The sequence below is a fragment of the Asparagus officinalis genome, unplaced genomic scaffold, assembly GCF_001876935.1.
Source record: "Asparagus officinalis unplaced genomic scaffold, Aspof.V1 AsparagusV1_Un697, whole genome shotgun sequence".
Taxonomy (NCBI): Eukaryota; Viridiplantae; Streptophyta; class Magnoliopsida; order Asparagales; family Asparagaceae; genus Asparagus; species Asparagus officinalis.
The window spans coordinates 38,806-51,947 of NW_017972957.1; positions in this window are offsets into that span (position 1 = coordinate 38,806).

A 13,142-nucleotide genomic window follows, 5' to 3' on the forward strand; every position below is an offset into this window, starting at 1 on the left:
TCCTAACATCCTTTTAGATCTATCTCTATAGATCTGAATACCCAGTATACAGGATGCTTCACCTAAATCTTTCATGGAAAATCTTTTTGATAGCCAAATTTTAACCGCTTGTAATGACGGTATGTCATTACCGATTAAGAGTATATCGTCTACATATAAAATAAGAAACGATATAATACTCCCAATTATCCTTTTATACACACATGGTTCATCTGGATTTTTGATGAAACCAAACTCTTTGATAGCATCATCAAAACAGATGTTCCATCTCCGTGATGCTTGCTTCAGTCCATAAATAGATTTAAGCAATCTACATGCTTTTCCACTGCTCCCACTAACTACAAAACCCTCTGGTTGCGTCATATATATGCACTCTTCTAAATCACCATTTAGAAATGCAGTTTTAACGTCCATTTGCCAGATCTCATAGTCATAGTGAGCAGCTATAGCAAGTAGGATCCGAATAGACTTGAGCATAGCCACTGGAGAAAAAGTTTCATCGTAGTCCAAACCAGGTCTTTGACGAAAACCTTTAGCTACCAGTCTAGCTAACATCCAGAGACTCATCGGTCGACCGGCACGGTCGACCGATTAAGGGTTGAGAAATTCGGTCGACCGTATCGGTCGACCGACGACACTCTGGAGACATAGAGAAGAAAGGTCATCGGATCCGCCGACCGGACCGGTCGACCGATTTCTGACATATTCTGAAATCAGGTTATTTGACCAAGTTGAAATATTTCCAAAATATTCATTTGACCTCTGAAAATTCTGAAACTTTGTAAAATGTTTTTAATACTAAAAACAAACTGCTTGGAAAAAGAATTTTGCAGATAGGTACTCAAACTTGTGAAAAATAGTATTTTGTGAAAAACGCTTAAAAGCACAAGTTTAAAAACGTGTGTGTGATTCCCAATAGCTTCAAGTAAACTCAGTAACTATTTGCCTACATTCTAGCACTAGAGAGAAAAACCAAAGAAAGCTAATATCCTCATATAGAGAGCAATATACTTGAGCTTTGATATAGCTTGAATCGGATGAAGCTTTTAATCGAATTTGACGTTCTTGAAATAACGTTGCTTCATCTCTTGGCCTCCTCCTCCTTTGGATATCTTCGTTGTAGCATATATTCCATCCATCCTCCATTAATGGCACTAACGAGCTTGACAAATGATTTTACTACATTTACACTCAATAAGCCATTAGTACCGATAATGGTGGTTGTAAGAACATCATCAAAACATAAGGGCTAACATCCTCGACTTGGATAATTATGTTTTTTGCCTTCTCCTTATCTCAACCTGCATGCAGGAACCTATAAAAAAATTTTGACGCCTATAAATAGTCAATTCATTTTCGGAATCAAAATCGCTTACCACACTAGGGCTATCGCCTAGTGGCGGTGTGCACGATTAGGCTCCATATGAACTTGAAGAGGAAGCCGCTAAAGATCGCCTAGTGGCGGTGTGCACGATTAGGCTCCATATGAACTTGAAGAGGAAGCCGCTAAAGCTTGTCGGATCGCCTCCATGTTCCCTTGATGTATTTCTGTAAGTTTTCAAAATGTGTAAGCACTATCAAATGAATCAAGCTTGTTAGAAAATGATGAATCAAAAATCATTATGCAAAAATTCTAACAAAAGCTTATTCATTCTAAACATTCTTTTATCTTTATCACTTCACTTGTATTTCTCCATAGTGGGTACAATGTAAGCATCGTCAATAATTTCCCATAAATCGAAATGTCTAGATCTAACAAATAATTTAAATCTAACACATCATTGAGAATAAGAAAAAGTATCTAATTTTGGAGCAACATTAATGGCATAACCTAGACTAGGTGCACCATGAATATCCATAATATATTATATAAGCAATATGAAATTAATCTCAAAACTAAATTAGCAAAAAATATAAAAGCTTGGATCTTTAACTCAAGGCGTTTAAGCCACAAATCAAAAAAACACCAAGCTCTGATACCAAATGAAATTACTCTGATTCCAAATAAAATTACCCTATAGGGGGGGTGAATAGGGTAATATGCTAATCTAATCTGATTTAATACCAATTAAAAACTTATTAACAAATATTCTAGCAAGTATGATATTCAACAACTTATATGTGCAAGGATATGTAATTAACACAAGGGTGAAATAGACATGAAATAATATAAACAAGATAGTGGGCAAATAACCAATGCAAACACAAGAAAATGATCACGGAGTTCGGTCCTTCCGACCTACGTCTCTACTCCCCACTCTCGAGGAGAACTCCACTGTCTAAACCAGTTTTCAATGCTAACCGAAAACTTTTACACCTCACAATCTTGGTTTTCCAACTCATCGAAAACTTTCACAGCTCATACTCTTGCAATCACACACTACACCCTCTAAGTGTTGGCCTAGCCCATGTTGCCTTCCTCAAGTGCTCGGAATTATCACCTCTCTAGACTTTACCACCGACCTCACTCCTCTTGTATTTGACCTCGTCTCTCACCACACACTTCTCTCGGTGTACAAGTGCATTACAAAGTGTATCTCACAATTAAGCACAATAACAAATGGTTTGTTCTCTTAAGTAAGTGAAAATAGTTATGGTAAAGGGGTATACATAGGGTGGAAGAAACCAACAAAAACCAATAAAAACATTAAAAACACGAAATCTAGAAACTAGTCGTTACTGTGTGTAGGATATAAAAATTGCCTTGACTACAGTACGACCTAAAACCTCGCCTGTACAATTGACTCGCCTGTACGAGTCAAGTCCACACAAGATTTGAGTTTGCCAGAGGAAGTAACCTCGCTCGTGTGCTTGACTTACTAGCACGAGTCAAGACCACACGATCGCTGAGCTCGCCTACGCGTCTAGCCTATCCACCAAGCGATCAGAAACTCGCATGCACACTTGACTCGCCTGCATGAGTCAAGTTTACTCAAGTACTGAAGTCGCCTGCATATCTAAACAATCAGCCATAGGGTCAGCAAGCCCGCCAGACTCACCAGAGTACTAGGCGGCTGCACTATCACGTACAGGGATGGGCCTTCTAATTTCCCACGACGTGAAGGGAAGGAACACAGTACTCTAAGCCCATCAAGTGGACGCTCACAGTACAAGTGGCCAGTCAAATCCACGTAATCACCGAACTCGCCTATATACTTAACTCGCCTGCACAGGTTAAGTTCGTTTAACCTCCAAGTGCGCCTGCATTGCCAGACGATCGGAGGCTCGCCTGCATACTTGATTCACCAGCATGAGTCAATTCATCCAAATGAATGAGAGTCACCTACACGTTCAAGCAACCAACCATACAATCAACAAATTCACCAGACTCACCAGAGTACCTGGTGGCTACGCTATAACGTACATGGATGGGCGTTCCCATCTCCCGTGACGTGAAGAGGAGGAGTATAGTGCTCCGAGCCCCTCAAATAGCCGCTCATAGTACAAGTGAGATGCATAGCATCTCTCAACAGTACATGGTCACATCCCATGATTCAAGGGAGCGACCACGCCGTCTCTCTCCTATTTAAGGGCCTCTCCTGTCTACAGGAAGGAGGTTCGCAATTTATTAATTGATTCAATCAGTTAACCGGACCATTAGTTCTCAACTCCCGACAGAGTTGACGACTGGTTCTTTGCATTGACCTTGCACTGTAGCATCTCCTTCTAGCTTTCGGCCTTGATCGCCATTGAGCTCGGAGGTCCAAACTCGATCAACACGAGCTTCTACTATGTACTGAAGCTCATCTTCAACCTCAATCAGATTGTCCAAGGGAAGCAAACTCGGTGCAAGAACCGAGCTAGGCGTCCTACTGCTACTAAAGAACCCACGTTAAACAAGGAGGGCATTCCCTCCGCTTCTGTTGTAATTATGATTCATTTAGTTTGTAATAAGCTATTCTTATTAATACAAACTAAATCCTTGTTTTGGGAAATCAATTTTTACACCTACACTGTGCAATGGCTCTATTGTCAGTCGACTTATGACAGACATGAGTCGACTCATGTCTACATGAGTTGAACCATTGGATTATCAGTTGACTCAGCAAATGAAAACAATCAACTATACAACACTTCATGAGTCGACTTATGACATGTATAAGTTAACTTATGACTGTATCAGTTAACTTATTGATTTTTTAGTCAACTCAACAGATTATAAACACCTTCGGCGTAATACTTTATTAGTCGACTCATTACTATGGGAAGTCGACTTAAAATGTGCACAGAACCTGAAGTGAACAATAAACATCAACTTTAAACCTTGTTTAAAAACATCAAACAAACTCCAAAAAATGTAAAACTTTGGAAAATATTTATAAACATGATAATGAACATGTTACAAAAAGAATTTTTCAATTTGCACTTTCCAATTGTGAAGACTCATCATTTTCCAAAATCACATATACATGAACTTGTAAAAACTTGATTTTGACACAATGAGTTCAAATATGTTTTGAAACGATTTCCAATGAATTTATAGACTTGATAAGATATAAAACATTGTCATTCAGTCTCTAATCAAGAAATATAATATATTTCTACTTATGACAAGATATGAAACATATGAGTATGTATATGACTATGTTTATTTGTTTCATATCTATATAGCTAAACTAAAAACAACTTATCCACATAAATAGATATTTATAAATGTATCTATAGTTTGCAAAAACTTGTGGTTGTAGATAAATTAAAAAATGGATAAACCAAGAAATCGTGTGTGTATGGTTTGAGCACTAAGCATTAACACACAAAGTATAAACCTATACTACAAACACTATAAATAATATACCCAAGCTGAAAAGTCTTCAATATAGCTCGTCTTGGTTGTGGATGAAACTTGATCTTGAATTTGAAATGTGCAATGGCTTCATTCCAATATTCCACCAACCTCCACTAGATATGATCGTGTAACCGCAATTCTATCCATCCTCCAACATCGATGTTTGACTAGAATACCTAATAAACAAATACAAACACTAGACAAATGATGTTAGGGATTGTTTATAAATCATCAAAACAAGATAAGATAGTAGGCTCATAAACATGAGACCTAACAGGGAAGACTCCTACTGAATCTTCCAGCAAAGGGAAAGAAGTCGCTGACTCTGATGAAAGTGAGGAGGAACTCTTCGCGTATGTAGCTTGGACATTCAAGGAAAAAGGTGAAGCTGAGGGTATTGGAGTCAACGTAAGGGGTGACGAAGGGGAAGATGTATCTGGTCTCCAACCTACTTTCTTCCCAAGAGAGGGTATTAGCTCTCCTATCACCCATAGGACTCGTCGATGAGATTCTACCAAATCCCCAGAAGAAGCACTATCTCCCTCTCATTTAAAGGGGAAGGATTTTGCAAAGAAGCCCTCTCTCAAAGAGAGAGTTGTTCTTACATATCCCCATTGGATGGCAGTAGAAGTTCAGAGTGGAGATGAAGATGAAGAGACCAAGCCCGTTGAAACTACGCTTGTTGATAGGAAAAATCCTAACCTTCAACCCAAGCTCAAGCTCAAGCTCAAGCAGCAGTTTCTCCTGGAACCGAACTACGTACCAAGTTTTGACAAGAGTGTGCTGCTCCTTCTGAAGGGCCCTTACCCATGAAAAGGATAAAGAAGGTCGTACATAGGCCACGTCTCGCATTGCCCACATCTCAAGAAGTGTCGATCATCGATATCTCGTTTGAGGAAGGAGGTAATATTTCTCCCTTATGTTGCTTTTAGAACTTCATTTCCAAGTTCACTAATCATATTCTTTGTTTTTCATTCATAGGGGATCATGAAGAAGGTGAGATTCCACATGAACCCGCATCTCCTGGATTCATTCCTTCGGAGGAACTAGGCTTCACTCAACAAATGAATGAGGCTATGAGTGAAGAGCCCTCGGGCACTGAAAATGTTGTGGAGACAGAGGTCCAATCTTATCCCGCTATTGATGTCATCCCTAAATGTGACGCCCCTATTTTCACACATGGTTGTATTCCAATGTGAACCTAGAGATGTCAAATCTACTATGCACTCACACCGTGTAACAAGTTTTATCAATCACAGCAATAACCTCTAGTGGAAACAAAAAAAAATAAAGTGCAGGTATAAACAGGCAATAGAAGAAAATAATTGTAGCTGACATAATATAGCAAAGAGTGTCTCATAAATAAGTTATGTCTCAAAGATTAAGTCTAGAATACATCTGACAATCTGAATTATATAAATGTATCACGACATAAATAACCTAAGAATGTACCAAGGATCACAGCCTTTACAAAGTGAGAAATAAATAAAAACTCTAATAACTGAATATAAAGTCAGCCTACTGTGGAGTCTCATCTACTAGCTCATATGAAGGTGACTATGCATGAACTCCATCATTATGTGACTCTTTGATATTTTGAACCGCCTGAAAGGGAAAAAAAATAGCAACAACATGAGCGTCAGAGCGATAAAGTAAGATCACCTCCATCCGCCTCCATGAGAAGGGCTACTATCTGTAGTGGGGGCTCTATCTATTAGGCATAGTCTACCTAGAAATCCTTTTCCCCGAAACTAAAGAATAATAAGACTAAAAAAATGACTGAAACATAAGCATGTAAGTATAACATCATATCTAACATTAGAGTAAAAGATATGTTTCGTGTACTAATAAGGTGAGTCTCCCGGATGTAAAACTACTCAAGAATGAGTTATATCACTTTTAGTGTCCGCCAAACTCATTAGGCTATCGAGTTATATAAATTATCTTTTTTGATTCTTTTCAACTAATAGCACCTACATGCACCACAACTATTAAACATTTCAACCTCTGTGCAAAACTATGTGGAAATGGAGATATAGGTTTCTTTGCCCTAGCGCAAACTCGTGCGGATACAACAACATAGGTTCCTTGACCTTTGCGTACTCTAGTGCGGATTCGATAACTTAGGTTTACCGACCCAAGCGCACTCTAGTGCGGATACAATAACATAGGTTCACCAACCTTATCGTACACTTGTGTAGATACAATAACATAGGTTCACCAGCCTCAGCGTACACTCATGCGGATACAAAAATATAGGTACACCAACCTTAGCGCAGTCTAGTGCGGATACAATAACATAGATTCACCAACCTCAGCGCACACTCATGCAGATACAATGTCAAGGGAAAAGTGTACTCGAAACCATAATTAACCAAAATTCACCTCTACAGTACTAACATGTGTACTATGACACTATTCATGAATAAATATGAGCACATATGTACTATCATGCAACTCAAGCCTCGTGCTCACATTTCGAATCAAAACAACATAATGTTAGGAAGAATAGACTTAGTAGTCGACTACTAAGCTTAGTAGTCGACTACACCGAGTCTAGTCAAACTCTATAAAACATGAATCAGTATTAGTAGTCGACTATCTTGTACATTAGTTGACTACTCTGTAATCAGATAGTTTCTGTAAAACCAAACTGGACATGAGTAGTCAATTATCTCTTAGTTTTCGACTACTAAGCAGAAACATGCACACCTTCGGGTACATATAGCACTTAGAAATCGTCACGTGTTTATCATTCCTCAATACAGTATAAAGTGAGTAATTACAAATCAAAAGAATCATCTCCATGATTATTAAAACCCTTAATTTGAGTAATTAGGTTTAATGTTCTCATTAGTCAAGAAATTGACGTAAACCCTAGTTATCAATTAAATTAACATGAACATGCTTTCATATTATGGTTGAAGCTTATATAATTTCGTTTATTCACATTTACAGAACCCAAAATACTCCAAACCTAGAGTTTAATCAGACTTGATTAACATGTAAGCTCTATATCACAAGGTTAGGGTTTTGAGCATGATTAACACATAGAAAACAAGATACAAACAAAGATCTACACCCCCTAATGATCATGATCACATTTCTATTATAAACAACAAGCAAAACATGTAGATCTAACATCAAGTTAAGATTTTATATTAAAAATCCTCTTTTTATCATGGTAAACAGTTAAATCTAAGCATCAAAATATCCATATTACTTAATAACCCAAGATCTACACTATGGGTAAGGTTTGGATGCAAAAGATCTTGCCTCAATCATGGTGTTGATATCCTGAACGTGTGTGCAAAGACTTTTCTTCAACTACAGCCCTCGATCTCTCCCTCTGCTCATGTCACGTCTCAAAATGCCTCAAGGAACTTAAAAATGGCTCTAGGGTTTAGGGGGAAGGAGGTGGCTGTATTCTCTGGTGACTAATCTTAGGAATTAGGGTTTTTACGTGTTTAAAAACTAAAGATATCAATTGGGTACGAAAATAACACAAATCCAAACCAAAACTAAAACCAGGCATGTCCAGGAATTTCTGATAGTCGACTACTCCTGCTTAGTAGTCGACTACACTGTAATATTTAAGATTCGAAGTGATTGGAAGTTAAGTATTAATACCCTCATTCTAGTGTTAAATATAAATATGCCCACATCGACAATCACGTGTATAAGCAAAACATAATCAAATTATCTGCTCAACCAGGTGTGGGTAGTCGCGACGCATATCCTCCTCGCACTCCCAAGAAGCCTCCTCAACTCCTTTCTGGTCCCATTAAACCTTAACCAATGGTATATTCTTATTTCTAAGCTTCTTGTCCTCTTTGGCAAGGATACAAATAGGAATCTCTATCGTAGAAAAACCATCATTAATCTTAATCTATGGTGCATCTAATACTCGTTGCTACTCCTCATCGCATAAATACTTCTTAAACATCAAAACATGGAAAATATCGTGTATACTAAAAATCGATAATAGAAGATCTAGCCGATATGAAATGGCTACAATGCATTCAACTATCATGAAAAGACCAATATATCACGAGGCAAGCTTTCCCTATCTACCAAATCGTTGAACGCCCTTCATTGGCGATACCTTCAGCATGACAAAGTCTCCAACCTGAAACTCTAAAGTTTAATATCTCCGATCTTCGTAGCTCTTTTGTCGACTCTAGGTGGTAAGAATATGCTCCCTAATCAATGCTACCTTCTCACTAGTCAGCCTTACAAGTTTTGGCCTAAGTAATAAGCTATTCTTCGACTCTGCCCAACAAATTGGGGATCTACAGGGCCTCTCGTACAATGCCTCATACGGAGTCATACTAATCGTCACTTGATAATGATTATTATAAGTGTACTCGATCAAGGGAATGTGGTCCTCCTAGGTGCCATGGAGGTCTAAAATGCAAGATCACAACATGTCCTCTAACACTTGATTTACTCTTTCCGTTTGCCCATTTGTTTGCGGGTGGAACACACTGTTATATGATAATTTACTGCCAAATGAATCCTGGAAGCTCCTACAAAAATATGAAGTGAAAACTAAGCCTCAATCTGATATGATTAACTCTGGAACTCCGTGAAGTCGAACTATCTCCCGAATGAAGATCCTCGCATAAGTGTCGGAGGTGTAGGTAGTCCTTACTTGTATGAAATGTACTGACTACATCAACCAATCAACTATCACCCAAACGGAATTGTTCCCCATCTTCCACTTTGGTAACCCTACAATGAAATCTATCAAAATATCTATCCATTTTTACTCTGGAATGGGTAAAGGTTGTAGTGTTCCTGCGGGTCTCTGGTATTCTGCCTTCACCTGCTGGCAGGTAAAGCATCAAGCAACATATTCTGCTATTTTCCTTCACATACCGCTCCACCAAAATCATCATTTTAGGTCCTTGTACATTTTTGTTATGCCTGGATGTACTGTGTACCTGGTACGATGTGCTTTATCAAATAAATCTCTCTTCAGCTCTGCATTAGCCGTCATAACTAATCGGCCCTTCATTCGAAGGCCTCCATCTGCTCCAACTGTCCAATCAGCTTTAGGCTCCTTTGAAATCTCCTCCTTTCAAGTTTGAATCTAATAATCTTTTAGTTGAGCTCTAACCATCCTATCACACTAAGATCGTTGTACTGACATAGATCCTAAAAATACGCTGGTCCCGCCAATCTCTGGCCTAAAATCAAACTGGCTAAGAGTATGAAGATCTCGATATAACGAGCACCTCAAAGTCATAATCTTATATCGATGCTTTCTGCTAAAAGCGTCTGCTATGATGTTCATCTTCCCCGGATGGTACTGAATCACGAACTCGTAATCCTTGATAAACTTAACCCATCGCCTTTGCCTCTGATTGAGTTCCTTCTGAGAGAATAGGTACTTTAGACTCTGGTGATCTGTGAATAACTTGAACTGCACCCCATACAGGTAATGTTTCCATGTCTTCAATGCAAAGACCACTGCTGCCAACTCTAAGTCGTGCGTGGGGTAGTTCTGCTCATGTGTCCTCAACTGCCATGAGATATATGGCACTACCCTCTGGGTCTGCATCAAAACACCTCCTAGACCCACTAATGATGTATCCGTATAGACAATGAATGTCCTATCACTGCTCAGAATAGTCAACACCGGCTCTGTAGTCAACTTGGCCTTTAAGGTCTCAAAGGCCTCCTGGCACTCCGTGCTCCAAACAAACTATACACCCTTCTTCGTAAGGTGTGTGAGTGGTGTAACAATTTTTGAAAAGTCCTGAATAAACTTCATGTAATAGCTGACCACGCCTAAGAAACTATGAACCTCTATAACTATAGTCGGCTGCTCCCAATCAAGTACTGCCGCCACCTTAGTGCGATCCACTGCAATGTGCTCTCTGCTAATGATGTGGTTAGGAAATCTAACCTCAAATAGCCAAAATTCATACTTGCTGAATTTAGTGTATAACTGGTGCTCCCGTAGTGTCTGTAAAGCCAGACGAAGATGTTGCTCATGCTCTGCCTCCGATCTCGAATAAATAAGAATATCATCAATAAACACTATTACAAACTAGTCTAAGTATAGATGGAAAACCCAGTTCATCAAGTCCATGAATACCACGAGTGCATTAGTCAGCCCAAATGGCATGACGAGAAACTCAAAGGACCCATAACGAGTTAGAAAGGCGGTCTTGGGAATATCCATCTCATGAATCCGCAACTGATGATAACCAGAATGAAGATCAATCTTCGAGAAGTGTTGCGTTCCTTACAGCTGGTCGAACAAGTCATCAATCCTCAGTAACGGATACCTTTTTTGGATAGTAACCTTGTTCAACTCAGGATAATCGATGCAGAATCACATACTACCATCCATCTTCTTCACAAAAAGGACCGGTGCTCCCCACAAAAAATGGCTCCGTCAAATAAAATCCTAGGATAATAACTCATCTAACTAGGTCTGTAGCTCCCTCACCTCAGCCGGCACCATACGATAAGGTGCTCGGGAAATCAGTGTCGTACCAGGTTGCAACTCAATACAAAACTCAACCTCTCTCACTAGAGGTAAACCTGGTATGTCCTAGAAAACATCCGGATACTTTGAGACTACTCGTGTCTTGCTCAAATTGATATCCCTATCCCACAACAACACCTCCTCGACGTATGCCAGAAAAGACTCCGCAAACTAGTTGCCTTGTGAGGTCGCTACGATCAACTCTAACCCATCTGATGTTCGAAAGCTGACTATTGTAGCAAAACAATTGATACTAACATGGTATGATAAAAGCCAATCCATACCGAGAATGACATCGAATTCTGATATCCGTAAAATGCTCAAGTCTATGATGAACTCAAACTCATCTATACTGGTAACACACCTCCTGCAAACATTCTCTAATAAGGACACCTCCCCGAGAGGAGTAGAAACTGATAATGGATCATCTAAGGAATGTGCAACTAACTAAAGCCTATCCATGAAGGTATGAGATATAAAATATTGCGAGGCTACTGAATCAAACAAGATTCAAGATGGAACAGAATTCACAAGAAAGATACCTTCCACTATTGCTCCACTCGCACCATGATCACGTGGTATAATGGCATAGACCCTACCGGTGGCTGGTGTCTAATGTGCTACTGGTGATGAAACATGTGGGTCCATCTGACCCTAAGGAACACTCTGAATAGCGTGAATGGCAGGTGGTGCGCTAGCAAATGCCTCTAGGTGGCTGTTAGTCGAATCGCGGCGCCTGTTGGCTGCTGCTGACCCAACCATGGCTGCTACTACTGGCGCTGTGTCCTTGGGACCCTAGCTGCTGAGCAGCTCGAGAAAACTCTAGATGCACTACGATATTCTGATGCTTTATGTCCAAACTTCTGATAGTTATGACATGTCCCCTAAAATCTGCGCTACTATTGCACCCTCTGATCCTGATGTGGTCGTACTTGACCCTGCTGCTGATGCTCAAAACTCTTACCCCCCTGCTGGTTTCCTCCAGATCTGGTGAAAGGTCTCTTATCCTTGCCCTTATCACTCTGTTGTCAGGATTTTGTGCTGCCCTCTCTAGCCTTCTGGAATATCACCGTCTTGGTATCCTATGAGATAGTTGCATTTGCTACCTCTCTGACTAAATGAAATCTCCTGGATACCAGGTAGCGACGAAGGCTAAGTCGAAGTCCCGTAAGAAACATCTGTGACTGGTGTTCTCCTGACTGCCACATACCTGTAAAATGAAGTAGGCTCATGAATCTACTCTCGTACTCTACTATGTCATGTCCCCCTGCTCTAGCTTGGTCAACTATAGCTCCTTCCCAGCCCGTGCCGCGGAAGAGATATACTGCTCATCAAAAAATACACGAAATCCTCCCAAGTAAGAACCATCCTATGTTTTAGGGTGAACTAGAGTCGATACCATCCTCCGGCATCGTCTTTGAGGCTGTAGACTGCTAGCCTCTGCTTCTACACGGAATCTACACCAAGTAAATCAAGGATATTACTTACATCCTCCTTCCATTTGTGGGCCTGAAGTGAGTCTGATGATCCCTGAAACTACGGTGCCCTTATCTTCTGGTACCTCCTTACCAATTGAAGTCATGCCTCCTGCTTTTGTGGCTCTATTTGTGACTGCTGGTGGAATGCGTCTTGGGGTAACCACTGGGGACTCCTTGGTAATCAGAATAATCGAAATGACTGGTGGTGGCACAATAGGTGGTGGTGCAACATGTAGGGTCTAACTCGCTACTCGCTCCTCAAGTCCTGCGAGTCTGGCTGCAATGGGTGCCATAAGGTCTACCAGATACTGGGGAGCCTGCTGCGGCTCAGATGGGGCCTACTGAGCCTGCTGCTACTTAAGCGGAACCTACGGCT